Source organism: Nuphar pumila, chromosome 13, assembly GCF_984573655.1.
Source record: "Nuphar pumila chromosome 13, dmNupPumi1.hap1.1, whole genome shotgun sequence".
Lineage (NCBI taxonomy): Eukaryota > Viridiplantae > Streptophyta > Magnoliopsida > Nymphaeales > Nymphaeaceae > Nuphar > Nuphar pumila.
In genome coordinates, this window is record NC_143261.1 from 99,224,818 (window position 1) to 99,248,343 (window position 23,526).

The window sequence follows — 23,526 nt, forward strand, 5'->3', positions numbered from 1 at the left end:
AAATCAGGGTGAGAGAAACCGCCCCCAGAAACAGAGACCTAACTGTGCAGGCTCTGCCTTTCGTGCTTTCGGCCACTATCCTGATAGCGTAAAACTCCACAGAGAGATGGCAGTGGACCGGGGTGGGGGCGGGGGACAAGGTCTCCACCCCCGCCCCATTTTAAAATCTGAACCTTCATCCCCGCACGGGGATGGATTTTAACCTCCACCCCCACCTTCATCCCTGTTTCATGCATGTCCTCCATCCCCGGTCCAAAAGGGGGCGAGGTGGGGCAGGTCTCCATTTTTCCTTAGTCTATAGTCATCCCTTAAAGGATTGCTGCCGGGGCGGAGCGGGGTGGGGATTGGGATGGGGATCGGGTGGAGCGGGGAAAAGTGTTAAGTCCATTCCTGTACGGGGATAGATTTTAACCTTCATCCTCGCCTCCATCCCCATTTCATGTCCTTCATCCCTGGTCCAAACGGGGCGAGGTGGGGTGGAGCCCTGTTGTCCCACGGTCCACTGCCATCCCTAACTCCACAGGCTTACCCCTTGTCCCAAGGGAGACGCGACACTTCAGCTTACACAAGGTGACATCCATGAAATTTGAACCTAGACCGCCTAGCGGCCTAAGCCCCATCCCACTACGCAAAAAACCCCTTTGGGGCAGGCTGCCGGATTTAGTAATGCATTATTTGTTGTTTTGTATCTTTGTTAATGGAGAATGTAAACAGTGAATAAACCTCCTGATTGGGGAGGATAATTCTCTTAACCCTCAGCTTATAAAAAAAAAAGGTCTATGGGATAATACAAGAAACAAAAAAGGACTCACGTTTTCCAATATGATGGGTGTTGATCTGAGGTCCTTATTTGACAGTTTTTAGGGAAAGTTTGGTCCATATTTGAAATTTCAGAAACATCTGGCTTATATTTGTAATTAAGGCAAAAAGTAAATGAAATTTTTTCAAAAAAAAAAAAGAGTCACTGTCCGTCCTCCTAAATTGATTTTTTAAGGGTATGATAAGATGGTGTTAAAAATATTAAGTCACTAATCTAAAAATTAATGACATGTTTACTGGACCTGGTGATCCACGACACCCCCAAGAGTCAAGTTCTACATATGTCAAGCTGCCACTAGTGCAAAATCAGAGGTACATTTGGGGTAATTATTATTTTTTTTGTGAAAGGCAAGCTGGGTTAGGCAGACCTCTACAAGTTATACAACTATACCATTGAGTTTTGATCATGCAACGTCTCAACACAAGGTGACGTACACTAGCTGCTCTTATCAGACAAGCGGAGCGCTCTTTGCAAGTGGCACCAGCAGCTGTACAGGCTTATTTTCAAAATTCACTGCGCTTAATGCTTGAGAAAAATACTGGTTCTATTTTACCATAGAGGATCCCATTCTTCACATAGGATACAAAGTATATTAGTTGATTTTAGCCGTCCAACTGATGCATCTGGACGGCTAGGATCAGTCCACATGCAGTGACGATGTGGATGAATTATAGCCATTGGTTGTACAGTTAGAATTGAATGTAAGATGAAACCCATCAAATGTTAAATGATGGGATCCCTATTGTTTCACAAATGACTCATTGAAATTAAGGATGGCAGTGGATCAGGTGGGGCCACAGGACAATTCTCAAAATCTGGACCTCCATCCTAGCACGGGTTTGGATTTTAACCTTCATCCACAGTCCAAACGGGGTGCAGCGGGGTAGGTCCCCATTTTCCCCCAGTCCATTGTCATTTCTAAAGAAGGATTGGGGACAAGACGGGCGGGGCATGGCGGGATCGGAACGGGGGAAAGCGTAAGTCCATCCCTGCACGGGTTTTAATTTTAACCTTCATCCCCGTTTCATATCCACTATCCCTGGTCCAAATGGGGCCCGTCCCCCCAATGCCATCCCTAATATATGTCCCTTGAGTTTAGGTTTCCATGGCATACACCATCTGTTAAAAAGAGAGGGGATCTGGTCAGAGCAAAGATGTCTGTATCGGTATCGGCCTGGATACTCAGGTGAATCGTTCTATATCAGCCAAAAAATAATTAAAAAAATTTGTGTCAATCAAAATGTGATACATGTTAAAATCATTAAAATAATATTTTAAATTTATTAAAATTTATTTTTTATTTTTATATTTATTAAAAAATAGCCGATTCAGGGGTGATAAGTATCGATTTTCTGCCAATACGATACGTGATCCTCTCTCTTATAAAAGTACTATTTGAATATGATTCACTAGGGTATAGCAACAAATTGACAAATATCAGCGATATTTTGAAAATATTGCAAAGAAAAAGAGCAATATTGTCGTTGCCACTTTAAACATCCAAAACATTGCAATATTTTCAAATATTGTGATAGTGTCAGTTTCACGTTTTAACAAATATATCGAGATTTTTTTCGCAATATATATTTACCTTTATATATGTGATATCTCACTAAAAAATGGGCTGTCTTACTTAGTTATGTAATTTTGTCTTTTGTTCCATAATTTTATGTACTTTTTTTAATAAATTTTTAATCAATTTAGTTTTTTGATAGGAATGCTGGAAAAAACAATGACTTTCAATTTCAAATAGCAATTTATTTGGCGCTATTTTGCCGTTTTAAACTTTTGCCACCAAGGTACAATGCGCAACAAAGTCTTCGGGCTAGGGGTGCCAACAGGCTGGGTTTACCCGGACCCTACCCGTATCAAATCCTATAATGTCAGGTATGGTGATAAATAAGAAGACCCAATTAAGACTCGGGTAGTTCATATCGGGTCTAGGTATGGTTTCTCTTATGATGGTCTGATTAGACCTTGATCTGTATCCGATAGCATACTAAAAGTCAGGGTCAGGTCTGGTTCAACCTGGGTCATAACCAAACACCATCATTTGACTCCACTACTTCCTATTAAGCTTTATGATGCTCTGCGTTCTTCCCTAAAATGATCATTTTGATTCTGTCACCCTGCCTTTTTGTAAGATGAAGTCAAGAACTCTGTTATTTTATCAAGTTTTTTACACGTTTTGTTTCTTTTTCTTTTTGTTGTTAAACTAGTAAGTTGTGAACCCCGCCGGGTTAGCTTAGCTGGAGCGGGACTCAGCGGTTAGATGGGCAGTGGGGGCTTGGGATAGTGGACCGGGTCTGGGGACAAGGTCTGCTTCGTCTCAAAATCTTACCCTTCATCCCTGCCTCAATTCCCGCACGGGTTTTGATTTTAACTTTCATCCGTGCCTCCATCTTCGTTTCATGTCCCCCATCCCTGGTCCAATCTGGGCGATGCGGGGATCCGTTTTTCCTCGATCCACTGCCATCTCTAAAGAAGTATTGGGGATGGGCAGGGCGGGGGGAAAGCGTAATTCCATCCCGGCAAAGGTTTTGATTTTAACCTCCATCGTCGGTCCAAACAAGGTGAGGCGGGGTGGGGCTCCATTTCCCCCCCGATCCACTGCAATGCCTAGTGGGGGTTTGAATTTAGTGGGTGATAGATAACCCCTTGCGTAAGTTGAAGCGCAATATAGGCCTTTGGAGTGAGGGTTCTAGTCCTGACATTTTACTCCACCAGGATGGCGACGTTCTGAATGTGGTTTTCTCGGGCAAAATAGAAAAGCCAGAACGGTTAGGTCTATTGTGATCTTGAGAGTGATTTCTAAGTGTAATTATTGAAAAATATAAAAGGAAAAAAATAATAAAAATGTGGGCTGACGTTTATATTGAGGGCCCCGTGGGTGTGGATGATTCATGAGGAGGGAGTGTGATGAACTTGGGGGCTTTGTGTTGCATTACCAGAGGGAGGTTGCAATTCTTCTTTTCAAAAACTCGACGCCAGAATTACGCAACTTTGAAGGCTTGCAATAAAATAAAGTAGTTGGCTTTCTTGAATCAACAAGTTGCCAATGGACACAAAAGAAGAAGAAGAAGACGAAAAAACTTTTTCTGTACATCGCCTTAAGCTGGTTGTTCTTGTCCCTGTGTAATCAAACATTCTAGAGGACCAGATCGATGGTGTTCGTGTCTACTTTCTCTGAAAACCTGCGATTTTTTCTCTGTTGAGGACTCTTGAGATGATGGTTTAATAGACGTGAATCCTGAAACAAAAAGGGAAACACAACAAATCAGCTAATGGAGAAAGGGTGTTATTGCAACAGACTCTAAAAGAAAAGCAGAACAATTTCATTTTCAGCAACAGAAGACCAGTGCCCATCCCCCCAATCCAACAATCCAAAGGAAATGCTTCATCTTGGGCTGCTGCTGCTTTGGTATGTTGGGCAACCAATCACTAGTCAGGCATGCACATCCACACCCAATTAAAATTTGCACTGATCAGATTGCTTTTAAAAAGAGATTGGAGAAAAAACTAAAACGAAAGCAACCCAAACAGGCACACAGCACTGTAAGGAGAGAGAGAGAGAGAGAGAGAGAGAGAGAGAGAGAGAGAGAGAAAGAGAGAGAGAGAGAGAGAGAGAGAGAGAGAGAGAGAGAGAGAGAGAGAGAGGGGTTTGTATGGTCTCATCACCTCAGAAGGCATCACACGGGCGGGATGGGAGGAAGAAGAGCGACATTCGTTGCAGCAACAGGAGATGCAGCGGTAGAAGATGGTTTTCAAGATACTCTTGAGGACATCGCCTCGCTTTGGGATGTAACGCGGGTGGGTGTTGGTGGTCGGCATAATTAGTAACAGCTGTGATTCGATTGATTCACAGATGAGAGAGCAGGCGAGGGACAGGGCCGTGAGGCTGTAAGAGAGATGGATTGGTGAGTGAGAGGACCGCTGCTCTTTATTTATGCATCGCAAAATGATTTCGGCTCGCTCACTTAACCGAGTGACACCGTCCTCATTTGAGTCCGTCTCGGGGAGGGTGGGACCACGATTCAGGAACCATTCAAAGAGTACAAACTTGGGGCACACTCCCCAAATGGGGAACGCGGCGTTTTCCGTCCATCCCACTTTGCAACTCTGACCTTTTCTCTTCCTCTTCAGTCTTTTACTCTCTCGACCCTGTTTTATTTTTTATTTTATAGTCAAGCTGGGGTTAGGCAGACCCCTACCAGATATCTCTTAAGCCCGAGAGATTCGAACCTTGGCGTTCAGCTTGAAACAACAGGACCCCGCTTACCACATGGGATACCACCTGGGTGGTCTCGCCCCTGTTTTATTAGTTATATGTTGTTGTTTTTTATGATGAGGAACTGCCCTGCCTTGCGTGGCTCACATTCGAAAGTAATCAAGACACCCGTGTGACAACAGGGTTTGATCCCATATCTTCAACTCAACACCTTAACAACAACCCCCTCTGGCTAATTACGTTTGGACAGTTTGCGTCCTGGTTAGTTAACCAAAGGGTCCATGTCACCCAATTTGTTTTTTTCTGAAAGGCAAGCTGGTTAGGCAGAGTCCACCAGTTACTATTCAACGTAACATTAGGTTTTGAACCTGCAACGTCCCGCCACAAGGAGACTTAAACTGAGATCCTACCAACCACGCGGAGCCCACGTTGGTACTCAATTAGTTTTTGTAAGAGAAACAAACGAGGAGAGTGGATAGGGATGATCTGCCATATCACTACCATTTGTGCTCCTACATCCTCACCGTCCATTGATCTCGTTGGGACCATCCCCTGTATGTATGGGGCCCGCCACGAAGATTCTCATTGCGTCATCAAATCTGATGTGCTTCCTGGATCGAGGGCCCACCAAGAGACTAAATCGCAAAGTGTTTAATGACTAATCATTCATTCTGATTGTTAGTTCGTACTTTACAGGTTTACACGTGTCCACCAACTTTTAAAAGTAGCACTTTTAGATAGAATGACTTGGTCATACGTATCACTCTAACTTGGTTTGCACAAGGGTGTTAACAGGTCGGCTTTGGTTCGGATCCAGGTGGTATCACACTTGAACCTGCTTTTCAGGTATGGTATCTGGTCTGAATCTGGATCTAATTGCGTCCACTATAAGAAAAACCATACCTGGACCCGATTAAAACTCATGGACCAGACCCAGTAAAACCATATTTTTTATCATTTTTATATTGAAAATTTGGGGGTCTTTATCCAGACTCGGGTCAGGTTCGGGTCTGGTATTATAATTCACAAACTATACCCAGGTCCATGTATTACTCGGGTCTTATGATTTATCACCATACCCAGATCCTATAGGGTTTGGTTCAGGTTGGGTCTGGGTAAACCAGGCTCATTGACACCCCTAGTTTGCACACAAACTATACCCAGATCCAACCCGATCCAGATGCACATATGGATTTTACTTAAAGCATCCATGTCCAAAAATAATGTGTCAGACTCAAATCGAATGTCCGGCCACATCCGATCCATTTGCAGCCCTAATATTATCATTAGTAAAAGAACAAAGAAAGACTGCATAATCAAACATCATGCCTGTTCCGAGTCATCCCCCCCTCCCTGGATCTCATTGATGTGTCGTTTTGATCAAATCAGACACTGTAGATGTCATCCACATCATTCACTGGTGAAGATTAGCATTTGAATCACCTATACCCAACTTGTGGCAATTCAAAAAATCGAGGACTGAAATATACAAAAAAATATATAATTTAAAAATTCCACAGCTTTTAGAAGTAGGTCACCTAAGGCAGAGTGGTCATCGGGTTTCACCCGGTATTTTTCTTCGCTTCGGCGAGGATTTCTTGTCATTAAAAATGTGTATATATATATAATTTTAAAAATCATCATCACCACGCGTGCCCCATTATTAGGAGGCGGCATCTCTAAAAGGATAGTAGCCTAATGGGGGTATTTGATCGCACAATGCAGGAGATGACATGGTGATCAAACGCTGGACACACATTATACATGTCCATGTAACGGTGAAACATCGTTCCCCCTATGTTACGATTAAGACAAAACAAGAGATGCAGCTAAAAAAAAGAATCCTGCTTGGGCGGAGGGGTCCCTGACTCTCTCTCTCTTCTTTGTTTTACATTGTTCTTTCTTCTTTTTTCTTCTTCGATTAAGGAGTTTGTTTTTCTTTGATTTTTTTAATAGGGGTTCTTCACTCATTAGAGTTTTTTTTTATAATTTTAATTGATTAGGGTTATTTTTTTTTTTATGGATTATGACTTTGAATCAAATATCTTAATTTTTTTTTATATTTACATAAAGAAACCACCACCAAGATCAGAGACAAACCCATGCTAGCTCTGCTTGTCGTATTTACGATCACTGTACAGTAGGGGTGTCAACAGGTTGAGTTTGGTTCCACTACAAGAAAATTGTTAATTAGCGACGGAAATTAGCGACGGATTTTTTTCGTCGCTAATTAGCGACAGATTAGCTAGAGATAGAATCTGTCGCTAATTCGTGACGGATTAGCGAGGAAACAACTTTTATCACTAATCTGTCGCTACTTAGCGACAGATTAGCGACGGATTAGCGACTGCATTTTTTGTCGCTACTTTTTATTACAAGAACACCATTTTAGCGATGGATTTAGAGAGGGAACTCTGTCGTCGCTAATTAGCGATGGCGTAGCGACAGAATATATTCCGTCGCTTTTTTGGTATTTTGGTTTAGCGACGGCTTAGCGACGGAAACATTCTGTCGCTAAGCCATCGCTAAATGTCGCGTAAATCCCTAATCCCATCCCTCTTTCTCTTTTCTCTGTTTCGCTGTATTGCTCCCTCCCGCCGCCCGTCGGCTCTCGCCACCGTCCGGCCGCTCGCCAGCCGCCGCTCCCCGTCCACCGCTCGCCAGCCGCCGCTCCCCGTCCACCGCTCGCCAGCCGACGCTCGCCAGCTGCCGCTCCCCGTCAACCTCCCGCCACCGCCCGGCGACGCGCAGGTAATCACTTGCATCTTCTTCTTCTTCTTCTTCTTCTTCTTCTTCTTCTTCTTCACGCTGTACGCCCCTTCCCTGCCGGAAACGCAGGGGGTTTAACCCCCTGCCGTGCTTTATAATTTTAATTGATTAGGGTTATTTTTTTTATTGATTATGACTTTGAATCAAATATCTTAATTTTTTTTTATATTTACATAAAGAAACCACCACCAAGATCAGAGACAAAGCCATGCTAGCTCTGCTTGTCGTATTTACAATCACTGTACAGTAGGGGTGTCAACAGGTTGAGTTTGGTTCGGACCCAGGCAAAACAAGACTTCAACCAGATTTTTGCTTATGGTATCGGGTCCGAACAAGAGATTAATCGGGTATACCATAAGAAAAACCATACATGGACCCGATAATAACTACATGAACCAAACTCTAAACAGACCCGGTACAAGCATATTTTTTTATCAATTTTACACCAAAAATTTGTGGGTCTTTATCAGAACTTAGGTCGGATCTGGATCTAGTATAAAATTTAACGAGCTATACCTGAGTCCTTGTATTAATAAGACCTTTGGGTCTGAACCCGGTTCTTAATTTGGCCTTCTTATTTATCACCATACCAGGACGACATAGGGTTTGGTTCCGATAAACCAGTCCCCTACCTGGCAGCATAAAACTCTGAGGGTGGAACATGGTCTGCGATGTTTATGAAAGATAGGCTTCAAATTGACCTGTAATAGCAGTTCTATAATGAGAAAGAGTTATCGTGCTAAAAAAAATACACATCCAATATGTACTTGCATGAGAACTGTATGCAGAAAATAGGTATTGCCGAATTTACTTTTTGTTATCCAATTTTGGAGAACTTTGCTCTTAGAACCCAAAAACCTTAAACTACAAGAAAAAAAAGAAACCATTAATAAACCATAAAACTAAATAAAAAACCTAACTCAAACTCTAATCAAAGTAGATGAAAAAAAAAAAACCCTAATCAAATACAATAAAAGCCTTAATCAAATTAAGTATAAGAAACCCTAATAAAAGAAATTTGATTCAAAACTCTAATAAAAGAAAATCAAAGAAAAAATCTCTAATCAAATTAAATAACAAAAATCATAATTAAATATAAATGATTAAAAAGCCCTAATAAAAGAAAATCAAAGTAAAAAACCTTAATATAATTAAATAACAAAAGCTCCAATTAAAGATATATGTGAATCGTACGCTATAACAAATATTTGATGTAGTGAGTAAGCCTATAACCTGTCTTAAATCCTACCAATGCAATTGATTGAATAATTCTACATGAGGTGCAGATTACTTCAACAACTCAATGCACAATTAAGACAGGTTTTTTTCCTTTCATTGTAGGGTTTTATGATTTATTTATTATTTTTTATTTTTATATAAAAATATTAATTCTTATTTTTTTCTCAAAGTACCTAAACTTAAACATTTTTTGTAATTGAATCCAGTTTGAGATCCATATTTGGGGCTAAAATCTATAATTTTTTGATAAACTTTTATAGTTAGATCCAATATGACATTGATTAAATGATTTATATATAAAAAAATATCAATTCTTATTTTTTTTTAAATTACACAAATTTTACCTCTAATCGCACATGAAATCATTACCTCTATGTATAGAATCATGAACTATTATCCTATGTAGCATTCTCAATCTATATATGAAAATGATAAACACAATCATAATGATTAAAAAAACAAGTTCTTTTTCAAGAGTCATTATACTTTTGCATACGCAAATATAAAAATTATATATGAGTAACATGCAATATTGTGATAACATCTATCAAGTATATGCTTCTGCATACACATATATAATCATGCAATAAACATTAATAAAATGTATAAAATTGAACAAAAATAATATGAATGCAAGCACAATCATTTTGAAGTATATATTTCTACATACACATATATAAGCATGCAATAAACATGGATAACATGCACACAATTGAATAAGAATAACATGAATGCAAGCACAATCACTGTGAAGTATATAGTTTTGCATACACATATATAATCATGCAATAAACATGAATAACATGCACACAATTGAATAAGAATAACATGAATGCAAGCACAATCACTGTGAAGTATATAGTTTTGCATACACATATATAATCATGCAATAAACATGAATAACATGCACACAATTGAATAAGAATAACATGAATGTATAACTCTATTATAATATGCAATATTCAAATGCCTAACACTGTTATAACAAACAACATTTCAATTTAAAAATATTTAACGTGCACAAAAGCAATATTGAAAAATTAACAATGTTATTGTATTTAACAATCAATATAAGTGATTAATTTTGAAAATGCATACCTAAACATTTGGAGATAATCTATAGTTCAACCAATCGACCCGACAGGCATGATTCGTGCTTAGGAACATAGATGTATTTCCAGGAGCTATCAATAAGTCTAATGCCTTCAGGTGCGTGAACTGGGTAATCTCACCATTATCCAACATTTCTTTTAATACAACATTATATTCTGTTGCCATTTTGCAGGGGTTAGTATCATTGATTGTCTTCACATACTCACAAGTGTTGTCTAGCATATCCATGACTTGATCATCACTACAATGTTTGCACTTTCTTTTATTTGAATTCTTGTTTGAAGATGAGGGCATGCTTGGTGGTTGGCTATTCCTGGGTATCTCATCACCTGCACCTTGTGATGATGAGTTTAGTTCATGTACTCCATGTTCGATAGGAGATGGTGGTGGTTGTACTTTGAATAAGATGGTCCTATAACGGCCTGTAGCTATTGATTCTTCATAAATCTTCAAAACATATTCATAATATCTCTATTTGTTTGATTTATTATAATTTTTTAGTGTTGAGTTTTTCTCATAATATCAACCCATATTTTAGTATCTACCACAAACATCTTTAATGCATTATCCCATCCAAATTCTGAGGTGTTCGGTGTTTTGTTCATTATTGTTGAGTTGGGCCTAGCATGTGTCTAACTTGTTCTTGATTTTTTCTAAAGTGAATTCAGCACCAAACTTCTCCTGCATTTTACTCTTCATGACCTTCAAGGCCTTTTCTTTCAAACCCCCTCAATATTTCATTCAAGCTGTTCTAACATGCAGTCAAATTGAAAAAAAAAAACTTCTCCAGCATTGTTTTTTTTTTTTCAATTTGGCTAGGTTGTACAACTTCTTGTGCTTCACTCATTACAAGATTTTCCATTCTAAACGATTTGCATTCACAAACATAATTTTTGCCATAACACTAATAAACACATTAGAATCATAAATAAATATTAATTGTATAAACCGTCATAAAAAAAGGAGTTTGTATTAACACACATGCACATTCATTCACTAAAAATATACGAAACAACATAAGCAGATTCACAGCTCTCTAATCGGGTCTAGTAAAAAAATAGACAACTCATGCACATAATTTTGATTTTTGAAAACCAAGAAAGAAAATCCCAATGAATTTTTTATTGCGTGTACAAAAAAAATAGCAAGATTTGGTAACTATGACATATATGTGTTTCTATGTATATATGTATGCGTTTTTGTATCTATATATACTATGCAAACAACTGGAAATAAATGAACCCTTGAAATAGCCAGGCAAATATTAGTACCGAACAAAATGCAACCATAAAATTCCCCTCATTATATCGCAGCAGCTTGAAAACCATAAAATTTCACTTCGTTCTGACTGAATTTAAATATCCGTAGCCTGGATACAAAAAACCTTACCTGATTTGCACTTAAGATGGTCTTTGGAGCTAGTGTAAGATGTAACAGACCCAACTTCTACTATTTCGCAATATTTTTGTAAAACTCCAACATTCATCTACTCAAGGCATGCATCAAGCCAATTAGACGTAGGTAGACAAGATCCCACCTAGAAATAAATTGCTTAAGCTAGAACACCCCCCTAAAGATCATCTGATGCAGCAAGAATAACTAGACTACAAATACTGGTCAAGATGATAATCTGCACTTTACAGTTAATTATGTGATGACACTGAAGTCATCAAGCTCAAGAAAAATACACCACCTTACGAAAGTCTCAGCTACAACCCACAAAAGCAAGATAAATCCACATTGCAAGACCACAGGACATGACAACAATCATGATACTTGGATTTTCAAGCATGAAAATAAGTTTATGAAACAAAACAATAGCTAACAAACAACATTTTTTATAAGGTAATAGAACCCTTGGAAAAACATAACATTTTCTTTCCATCAACCATCATATATTTGGGCAACCAAGACTCCCAACATCCCCAATTCACCTTGGTTCTTAGATCATCCGATATCACATGAAAACATAAACAGACAAACAAAGAAATTCATTTAACTTCAAACAAGCAGACACCGAAATACTCTTCTAATTTAGGAAACCCTCAACACCAATCCATTTACACTTCAAACAAGTAGACAAAAGCAAAGCAAGCAACTAACGCCATTCTTAGTGCATCAGATCTGTTTCTTTTAGACACAAAACCCTTAAGTCCAAACAAAAACCCCTAAAATAAAATCATAAATCGAACTATGTGCATCAGATTTGTTTCTTTTTAGACTTGTTAAAACATGTAAAATGGTGGACGAATCGAGTTATACAATCCAAAATAAAGTAATTTGACCCATTATCCATGATTGTCCAAATTGTTTGTGCATCATTATCAAACAAGGGACATTTGGAGCACAAAATCCAAGTACGGTTCAAACAAACATTGGACTTGGTACAGTTGTTATAGAACGAACAAAACCATGGCTTTGTTCATTTCGTTCTTCTGTTCCGTAATTTCATGGACAAGCCATCAAACATGCTCATATTTGAAATTTCAAAAAAAATGTGGCTTATATTTGTAATTAGGGCAAAAAGTTGGCCCCTAAATGAAAAATTTTCAAAAAAAAGAAAAAAGTCATTGTTCGTCCTAAATTGATTTTTTTGAAGGATATGATAAGATGGCGTTAAAAATATTAAGTCACTAATCTAAAAATTAATGACATGTTTACGGGACCTGGTGATCCAAGACACCTCCAAGCGTCAAGTTCTATATATATCATGTCATGCTGCCACTAGTTCATATTCAGGGGCACATTTGGGTTGATTTTTTTTGAAAGGCAAGCTGGGTAGGCAGACCTCTGCAAGTTATACAACTATACCATTGAGTTTTGAACCGCCAACATCTCAACATAATTTGACGTGCAGTAGCTGCTCTTACCAGACAAGCTGAACCCTCTTTGCAAGTGGCACCAGCAGCTGTGCAGGCTTATTTTCAAAATTCACTGCGCTTAATGTTTAAGAAAAATACTGGTTCTATTTCACCAAAGTGGATCCCATTCTTCACATAGGATACAAAGTATACCATGTTGATTTTAGCCGTCCAACTGATGCATCTAGACAGCTAGGATCAGTCCACATGCAGTGACAATGTGGATCAATTATAGCCATTGGCTGTACAGTTAAAATTGAATGTAGAATGGAACCCATTAAATGCTAAATGATGGGATCTGTATTGTTTCACAAATGGCTTATTGAAATTAGGGATGGCAGTGGACCGGGCGGGGGACAAGTCTCAAAATCTGGACCTCCATCCTCACACGGGTTTGGATTTTAACCTCCATCCCCATTTCATGTCCACAATCCCCGGTCCAAACGGGGCTAGCGGGGGGCAAGGCCCCGTTTCCCTCGGTCCATTGTCATCCTAAAAGAAGGATTAAGGATTGGGTGGGGCAGGACAAGGCGGAGATTAGGACGGGGACGGGGCCGGGGAAAGCGTAAGTCCATCCCTGCAAGGGATTTGATTTTAATCTTCATCCCCGCCTCCATCCCCATTTCATATCCTCCATCCCCGGTAGAAACGGGGTGAGGCAGGGCAGGCCCCGTATCCCCCCAGTCCACTGCCATCCCTAATTTAAATATATGGGGTGGTTTTGAATTTAGGCATGTCCAAACTGTCCCTTGAGTCCAGGTTTCCAGCATACACCATCTATTAAAAAGAGAGAGGACAGAGCAATGTTGTCAGTATCGGCCTCGCCTCGATACTCAAGTGAATTGTTCTATATCGGCCAAAAAACAATAGTAAAACATTATGCGCATCAATCAGAGTGTGATACATGTTAAAAACCATTATAATAATATTTAAAAAATATTAAAATTTAATTTTTGTGTCTTTTATATTTATTAAAAATTAGCCATTCAGGGGGTGATAAGTATCGATTTTCTGCCGATACTATAGGTGATCCTCTCTATTAGTACCGTGTGCATATGATTCACTAGAGTATAGCAAGAAAAGTGACAAATATCAGTGATATTTTGAAAATATTGCAAAAAAAAAAAGGAACAACATTTTCGTTGCCACTTTAAACATCCAAAACATTGCAATATTTTCGAATATTGTGATAGTGTCAGTGTCAAAGTTTTAACAAATAAATTGTGATTTTTTCGCAATATATATACCTTTATATATGTGATATCTCGCTATAAAATGGGATGTCTTACTATTTATGTAGTTTTGTCTTTTGTTCCTTAATTTTACGTACTTTTGTTAATAAATTTTTAATTAATTTAGTTTTTTGATAGGAATGCAAGAAAAGACGAAGACTTTCAATTTCAAATAGCAATTTATTTGGCACTATTTTACGGTTTTAAACTTTTGCCACCACGGTGCAACGCACCCCCAATGTCTTGGGACTAGGGGTGTCAACAGGCTGGGTTTACCGGGACCCGACCAGTACCAAACCCTATAGGGTCTGGGTATGGTGATAAATAAGAAGACCCGATTAAGATTTGGGTTCGGACACAAAGGTCCGATTAATAAATGAAACCGGTGTAGTTTGTAAAATTTTATACCATGCCCAGGCCCGACCGATTAAGACCTGCAAATTTTAAATGTAAAAATGATAAAAAACAAAAATTTATTTTGCCCGCTATGGCCTGGGTCTGGTCATTTAGTTTATATCGGGTCTTGGTATGGTTTCGCTGGCGATTTGGCAGGGCAGGGCCGGGGAAAGTCTAAGTCGTTCCCGGCCTCCTTCTCCGGTCCAAACGGGATGAGGTTGGGTGGGGCCTGTTTTCCCCCGGTCGACTTACCATCCTTAGTCGGGGTTTGAATTTAGCCGGTGATAACCTCTTGCTTAAGCTAATGCACAATATTGGCCTGGGGAGTGAGGGTTCTAGTCCTGGCATTTTTCTCGGGGAGAGAGAAAAGCCAGCACGGTTAGGTCTATTATGATCTTGAGAGCGGTTTCTAAGTGTAATTATTAAAAAATATAAAAGGAAAAAAATAATAAAATGTGGGCTGACGTTTATATTGAGTGCCCCGTGGCTGTGGATGATTCATGAGGAGGGAGTGTGCTGAACTAACTTGGGGGCTTTGTGTTGCATTACCAGAGGGAGGTTGCAATTCTTCTTTTCAAAAACTCGACGCCAGAATTACGCAACTTTGAAGGCTTTAAATAAAATAAAGAAGTTGGCTTTTTTGAATCAACAAGTTGCCAATGGACACAAAAGAAGAAGAAGAAGAAGACAAAAAACTTTTTCTGTACATCGCCTTAAGCTGGTTGTTCTTGTCCCTGTGTAATCAAACTTTCTAGAGGACCAGATCGATGGTGTTCGTGTCTACTTTCTCTGAAAACCTGCGATTTTTTCTCTGTTGGGGACTCTTGAGATGATGGTTTAATAGATGTGAATCCTGAAACAAAAAGGGAAACACAACAAATCAGCTAATGGAGAAACGGTGTTATTGCAACAGACTCTAAAAGAAAATCAGAACAATTTCATTTTCAGCAACAGAGAGAGAGAGGGAGAGAGAGAGAAAGAGAGAGCCGAAAAAAGATCAACATTATCAACAAAATGTTGAACTTATGAACCTAACAAGATAGAAAAAAAAAATGAACTATAAAAAAATCAGAAGCTAAAGAAAAAGAAACTACAGCCAGATAGCAACAGACAACAAAGTTAATATCAACCAGGATATGAGTGAATGTTGATCAGAGGAAAGGAGAGGTCTTCCATCAACCAGGATTTTTATGGACAAGATTATTAAAGACAACCAAAAATTGACAAAAAATAACATCATTACGTGTCATTCAAACAAATCACCAAGTAGTAAGCAACCTAAACAGACACAACACTGTAAGGAGAAAGAGAGGGGTGGGGGGTCTCATCACCTTAAAAGGCATCACACGGGCAAAATGAAAGGAAGAAGAGCGACATTCGTTGCAGCAACAGGAGATGCAGCGGTAAAAGATGGTTTTCAAGAGCCCCTTGAGGACATCGCCCCGCTTTGGAATGTAACGCGGGCGGGTGTTGGTTGTGATCGGCATAGCTATAACTATTAGTAACAGCTGTGATTCGATTGATTCACAGATGAGATCAGGCGAGGGACAGGGCCGTGACCCTGCAAGAGAGATGGATTGGTGAGTGAGAGTACCGGTGCTCTTTATGCATCGCAAAATCATCCCCACTTGCTCACTCAACCCAGTCCGTCTTCGGGGAGGGTGGGACCACGGGAACCATTCAAAGACTACAAAGGCGCCCCACACTCCCCCCCAAATGGGGGAACGCGGAGTTGTCCATCCCATCGGGACCATACTATGTACCGCTGTACGTGTGGGACCCGCCACCACAATGCTGATTACGTCATCAAATCTGATGTGCTTCCTTCATCGATGGCCCACTAAGAGACTAAACTGCAAACCGTGTAATGACTAATCATTGTTTTTTTTCCTACAACTTTAAAAAGTAGCACTTCTAGATAGAATGACTTGGTCATACGTATCACTCTAACGTGTAGGGTGTTAACGAGTCGGGTTTGGATCGGATCCAGGTGGTATCACACTTGAACCTGCTTTTCTGGTATGGTATCAGGTCTGAATCTGGATCTAATCGCGTCCACTATAAGAAAAAACATACATGGACCCGATAAGAACTCATGGCCCAGACCCAGTAAAACCATATTTTTTATCTTTTTTATATTGAAAATTTGTGGGTCTTAATCTAAACTCATTATATTTCATAAACTATACTCAGGTCCATGTATTACTCGGGTCTTATTATTTATCACCATACCCAGACCCTATAGGGTTTGGTTCGGGTTGGGTCCAGTTAAACCTGGCTCATTGACACCCCTAGTTTGCACCCAAACATCTGGTCGTGTGTGTATGTGTGCGTGCAGGATGGCCGACACAGCAATATGATACGAAATGACGTTTTTGCTGCAGCCACCCTCAATCTGTGGAGGTAATACCTATTATCTAGGGGTGCAAATGGTCGGATTTGAGATGGATCATTCTAGATCCTAATTTCAAGCATTAGATCCATATCAGGAATAGATCCAAAGAGGTGAGGTTGAATCTAAATAAAAAATACATAGAAAAAAGTGAACAAGAAAAAAGATATTTACATGAAAAAAATTTGCAATCGGATCAGATTTTGATTCAGATCAACTCCAAATCCAACTTAAAATGCTGATCCGAATATGAAAAAAAAAAAGATTGAAAAGATTCGAATCTGATCAAGATACCCATATGGATTTTACTTAAAGCATCCATATCAGTGGCGGAGCCAGGGGCAGAATTAGTGGCGGAGACACATAGTGGCCAGGGTAGGTAGGCACGTGCCCACCCTGACCTGAAAAATTCCCCGATGTGGGGGGTTCATGGCGAGTAGTGCCCACCCTGACCAGACTACCTGACTTCTTTTACACTGTTTCCCCAACTCTTCTCTCTCTCTCTCTCTCTCTCTCTCTCTCTCTCTCTCTCTCTCAGAGGGCATGATTATGCAGAAAGTCCATTATTTTCTCGCTATCCATTCTCAATGAAACCCCTTTTTTTCCATCTGATTTTCAAAATTTCTTGTTGTTGATGCCTAATTTTGGTTCTTCTAGGGTTTTCCTTTTCTCATTCTGCATAGATCAATTCTTATCGCAGTTGCAGAATCAACAACTTAAGTTAATTTGTTAGGGTTATGGTTTCCTTGTAATGGTTGTGATAAAACTTATCCTAAAAATAGAAAAAGGACTTTAAGGGTTCCTATGAAATGTGCCTCTTGTGACATGATACCGATTTAAGAACCCGATAGAGCACAAGTATGAAATCGTGAGGAAACTGCAAGAAAGGAAACATAAATGTGGAATGAGTGGAGATGGAGAGAATGTTGCTCTAGCTCTGCAGAAGGAAAATATTGGAATTGTCGTTGTTGTTGCTACTAATGCAGCTAGGAGTGCATCTAACATTTTCCCTATAGAACCTGGGCCAGTTTTGAATCAGCATAATGCATGATGTTTGTTAGGGTTTAGGTTTTTTATTTAGTTTATTTTTAAATAGCATAAATATTTAATTTAGGTTTTAAAGTTTTTTCTGTTTTTTTTAATAAGCATTAGCCATTAAATGAATACTTTATTTTGGTTGGAATATTAGATTTTTTTTCAATGAGCATAAATCTATTAATTTTTTAGGAATTAGGGTGTTTATTTGGATATTTTCAAATGATGTAAATGTTTAATTATGGTTTTTGAGTTTTTCGTGTTCTTTTCTCTTTTCAATTATCATTAAACATGATTTCATTAATGAATGCTTGATTTTGGTTATCGGTTGTATTTTTGTGTTATTTTGGTTTTGCATATGACATGAATATTTAAGTAGGTATTTTTGTCAATCTTCTTTTTCAATCAACATTAAACAAGATTCCATGAATGCAAGCTTGGTTTTGGTTAGAATTCTAGGTTTTTTTTTTTCAATTTGCTTATTTATGAATGATGTTTATTAGGATTTAGGGTTTTGACTTGGTTTCTTACCATGTGTTTGTGCCCACCCTAGTTTAGGTTCCTAGCTCCGCCACTGATCCATATCCAAAAATAATGTGTCAGACTCAAATCGAATGTCCGGCCACATCGGATCCATTTGCAGCCCTAATATTATCATTAGTAAAAGACCAAAGAAATCAAACAATCATGTCTGTTCCGAGTCGTCCCTATCATCATCTGGATCTCATTGATGTGTCTGTTTGATCAAATTTGTAGATGTCATCCACATCATTCACTTGGTGAAGATTAGCATTTGAATCACCCATACCCAACTTGTGGCAATTCAAAAATCAAGGACTGAAATATATATATAATTAAATAAATTATAATTTAAAATTTCCATATCTTTTAGAAGTAGGTCACATAAGGCAGAGTGGTCATCGGGTTTCACCCGGTATTTTTCTTCGCTTCGGCAAGGGTTTCTCATCATTAATATATAATTTAAAAAATCACATTTTTCATGGAAAGATACCATCCAAATGTCGACTCCTTGCTCTTTTTTTCACGAAAAAGATACAATCCAAACATCAACTCCTCTCAAATTGATCAATCTGTGGGATCAGATCTAAACAAAACAACCTACATCAATCAGATTCTAGAGGGGGTATGATTATAAGGGATGATGATGAGTGAAACCAGATCATCACCATAGGTGCCCAATTGTAAGAAGTGGGAGGCATCTCTAGGAGGGTAGTAGCCTAAGGGCGGTATTTTATCGCATATTGCACGAGACGACGTAGTGATGAAACGCTGATGCACATTGTACACATCTGTGTAATGGTGAAACATTGTTCCCCAATGTTACGATGGAACATGGGACACCTCTTAAAAAAAAAGAATCTCACTCAGGTGAAGGGGGGTCCCTGGCCCTCTCTCTTCTTCTTTCTTCTTTCTTCTTTCTTCTTCGATTAGGGATTTTTTTTTCTTTGATTTTTTAATAGGGTTCTTTTCACTAATTAGAGTTTTTTCTTTGATTTTTATTGATTTTGACTTTGAATCAAATATCTTAATTTTTTTTTATATATTTACACGAGGAAATCACCCCCAAGATCCGAGACCTAGCCACACTGGCTCTGCTATTTACGAACATTGTCGTGACAATAGGAGTGTCAACGGGTCGAGTTTGGTTCAAAACCAGGTGGAACCAGACTTGGACCAGATTTTTGGGTATGGTATCCTGTTAAGACCAGAGTTTTAATCAAGTCCACCATAAGAAAAACCATATCTGGATCCAATAAGAACTACATGAACCAAACTCGGTACAACCATATTTTTTATCATTTTCACACTGAAAAATTGTGGGTCCTAATAAAAACTCGGGTCGAGTCTGGATCTAATATAAAATTTCACAAAGTATACCCGGGTCTATGTATTAATCGGACCTTCAAGTTTGGACCCGGGTCTTAATTAGGTCTTCTTATTTATCACCATACCAGAACCCCATAGGGTTTGGTTTGGGTCTGGTCCGAGTAAACCAAGAACTGTATGCGGAAAATAGGTATTGGCGAATTCACTTTTTGTTATCCAATTTTGGAGAACTTTGTGCTTACACAATCCAGAAACCTGTCTTAATTGTGAAGTGAGTTGTGGAAGTAATCTCCACCTCATGTAGAATTATTCAATTGATTGCATTGGTAGGATTTAGCACAGGTTATAGGCTTGCTCACTACATCAAATACTTGTTATAGCATATGATTCACAAATATCTTTAATTGGGGCTTTTGTTATTTAATTATATTAGGGTTTTTTACTTTGATTTTCTTTTATTAGGGCTTTGAATCAATTATCTTTAATTATAATTTTTGTTATTTAATTTAATTAGAGATTTTTTCTTTGATTTTCTTTTATTAGGGTTTTGAATCAAAAAAAAATTATTAGGGTTTATTATACTTAATTTGATTAAGGCTTTTATTGTATTTGATTAGGGTTGTTTTTCTTTGATCTTCTTTGATTAAAGTTTGAATTAGGGTTTTATATTTAGTTTTATGGTTTGTTTATGGTTTCTTTTTTTCTTGTAGTTTAAGGTTTTTAGTTTTATTTATTATTTTTTCTTGCATTTTAGGGTTTTATGATTTATTTATTATTTTTATATAAAAATATGAATTCTTATTTTTTCTCAAATTACCTAAAACTTAAACATTTTTGGTACTTGAATCCAGTTTGAGATCCATATTTACGGCTAAAATCCATAATTTTTTGATAAACTTTCATAGTTAGATTCAATATGACATTGATTAAATCATTTATATATAAAAAAACAATTCTTATTTTTCTTAAATTACTCAAATTTTAAATATTTTTTAGTTTTTAGATGCAATCCGAGATTTATATCCAGAGCTAAAATCCATAATAAATATGCTAAAACAATCATATAGTTGGGTGGATCAAGTCTCATGATCCAAAATGAAGTTATTCTACCACTTATCTATATGTGTTCAAGTTGTCCGCAAAGCGTAAAATTCAAATGCTGGACATGTGGAACAATTCTTATTCAGTCAAAACAAACGCTGAACGTAGTACAATTAATATTTTAACAGATATAACATGTGTTTTGCCTATTATGTTCTACTGTTTCGTCCAATCTTTACCCTAATGAAATGTTGGCATGTGAACAAAGCCTAGTCGGACTTATTGAGCTTATTTGTGTTCGATTACCTATCAAACTCAGTTTGTTTATATATATCAATCCTGAACCCTTGCTGAAGCTCCGCTCATTTATTTTCTTGGACGAGTTCGAACCATGCTTAAACGGGCTGATCCTGAGCTCAACCCAAGCTAGCTCGACTCCATGTGCAGCCCTAACATATTCAGGAAAGTTCACTGCTTCACAAGTGCAGAGTCATAGAAAATACAAGGTTTCATCAGATTGCCAATTTGAATACTTGGTTATTTTACTTACACAAGTTCAACATGCACATCCAATCAGCATTACATTGATTTTATGCAAAAACTGTGTAACTTAGGCTGTTCTGTTTCAACGTGGGCACAAACTTATCTGATCCAGTTGTGTTTAGCATGAACCATACTCACATTAACTTTCAAAGTAGGATTGAGTGAGCCCATGCTCGATCAATTATCAGCACAGGTACCAGCTCAGCTCGGTCCGTACACATCCCAGACCAGCCCATTTCTTGCTGACCCAAAGTTGGTGGAGCAATGCCACGGTCCAACCAAGGCTTGTGAACGGGTCGGGCATTTGACCCATCAGAGTGCATCCAAACTGCCCAAATAACATGCACGTTGAGGTTATATTGGGTCCAGAAAAAACAGTCCCCAAGCCAACCCACAAAATTTGGAGCTGTACTGAAAGTATATTTTTCACATTAAAATATTAACAAGAAACACTCGGGTCAGCTGGGACAGGACTACTAATATCCAACAAAGTCATGAATAACTGGAATATGTAAACTACTGAGATTTTCATAGATTTTTTTTTTTTAATTTCATCAGATTTGGTTTTATAGAAAGGCTCTTAGATCATCCGATTAAGATGTGTAAGAAGAATCTTTTAAAGCTTGAAAATCAACGATTCATAATTTTCATAAATATTCAAGCATACAAAATCTTATTTCTTGATCCGATTATGATGATCCAATATATAGCCGATTCCAAGCAAATGGACAACGTCGAATGCATCTGCAGGGTTAGATTTGCAAAAAAAAAACCTATAAAAAACTCTCTTATTATTTTACATATTTTGCTGGTTTACCTATTTCAGTTTTTCCAAACTCATAGCTCAAACCCTATCCATATGCTACTTGGGTCAGGTTCAAATCAACCCGAATATCATTCCGAATCCCTTGTTTATTATGTCCATACCCGATATCCGGGTTTGGGTACACAGCCCAACCCGTTGAGATCCGTAATCCGATCGATCGACAAACCGAGATTTGCTCATGCAAGGATGATTCTATATCGCCAACCTCTCTCTCTCTCTCTCTCTCTCTCTCTCTCTCTCTCTCGTGATTTCTTGGTTGTTGTTGAGTTCTGGGAGAAGACTATGGATGATGAAGAAGACGAATGCCATGCAATGAGGACCATGGTCACCGACTTGTTGCACATCCGACGCCACCCTGAGGTCCTCTGCCTTTTGCGCATCGTCTCCTTCCTCCTCGCCATCTCCCTCATCACCCCCTGGATCGCCTTCAACAACTTCACCCTGCGGATTCCCGATGTCGACATCATCGACCCGAACCCGCCGAACCATCACCATTACCTCTTCCTCTGGTCCGGCCTCGCCACCATCGCACTCCTCGTCCTCTGGGTCTCATGCTACGCCGTGCGACGCCACCTGACCACAGTCGTTCATAGGGACTCCTTCGACGGCCACGATCAGCAGGCTCCGCCCACGCCCGTGGCTCGGCCCCGAGACCGGTACGGGAACCAGCAAGAGAGAACCGAGATGCAGGAGCAACACAGGAAGATCAGGAAAGTAGGAACTGATTCACCTGCAAGAAATGGCGAACCTTCCTCCTCTCGACAAGAAGAAAGTTCCGGTGCCGAAGCGGCTCGAATTGGCGGCGGAATGATGATCAGAGCCAGTGGAGAGGTCGAGCCGTGTCAAGATGAACGTACCAAGAACGTCTCGGATTCAAACCTCACCGGCTGTGGCTTGCAAGGACATCAACGAGGCCAACATGAAGCTCGTGCTAAGAACGATATCAAGATGAATCGAACCGGTGTTGGCTCCGAAACTGGAATCGGACACGGGCCTGTGCAAGAAGGTACCGACGATGAGTCTAGCAGGGGCGGCTTCCCTTTCCCGCTGCTCAGCAAGGTCCCGGGTCATGTCGAGGAGTCAATGGACAGTTTCCCTCTCCCCTCAACGTCCCGTACCGGCTTTCCGTTCCAAGAGAACCCGAATCTTGACGATATCTTGCCCCGTATCGTCAGCCAACCAA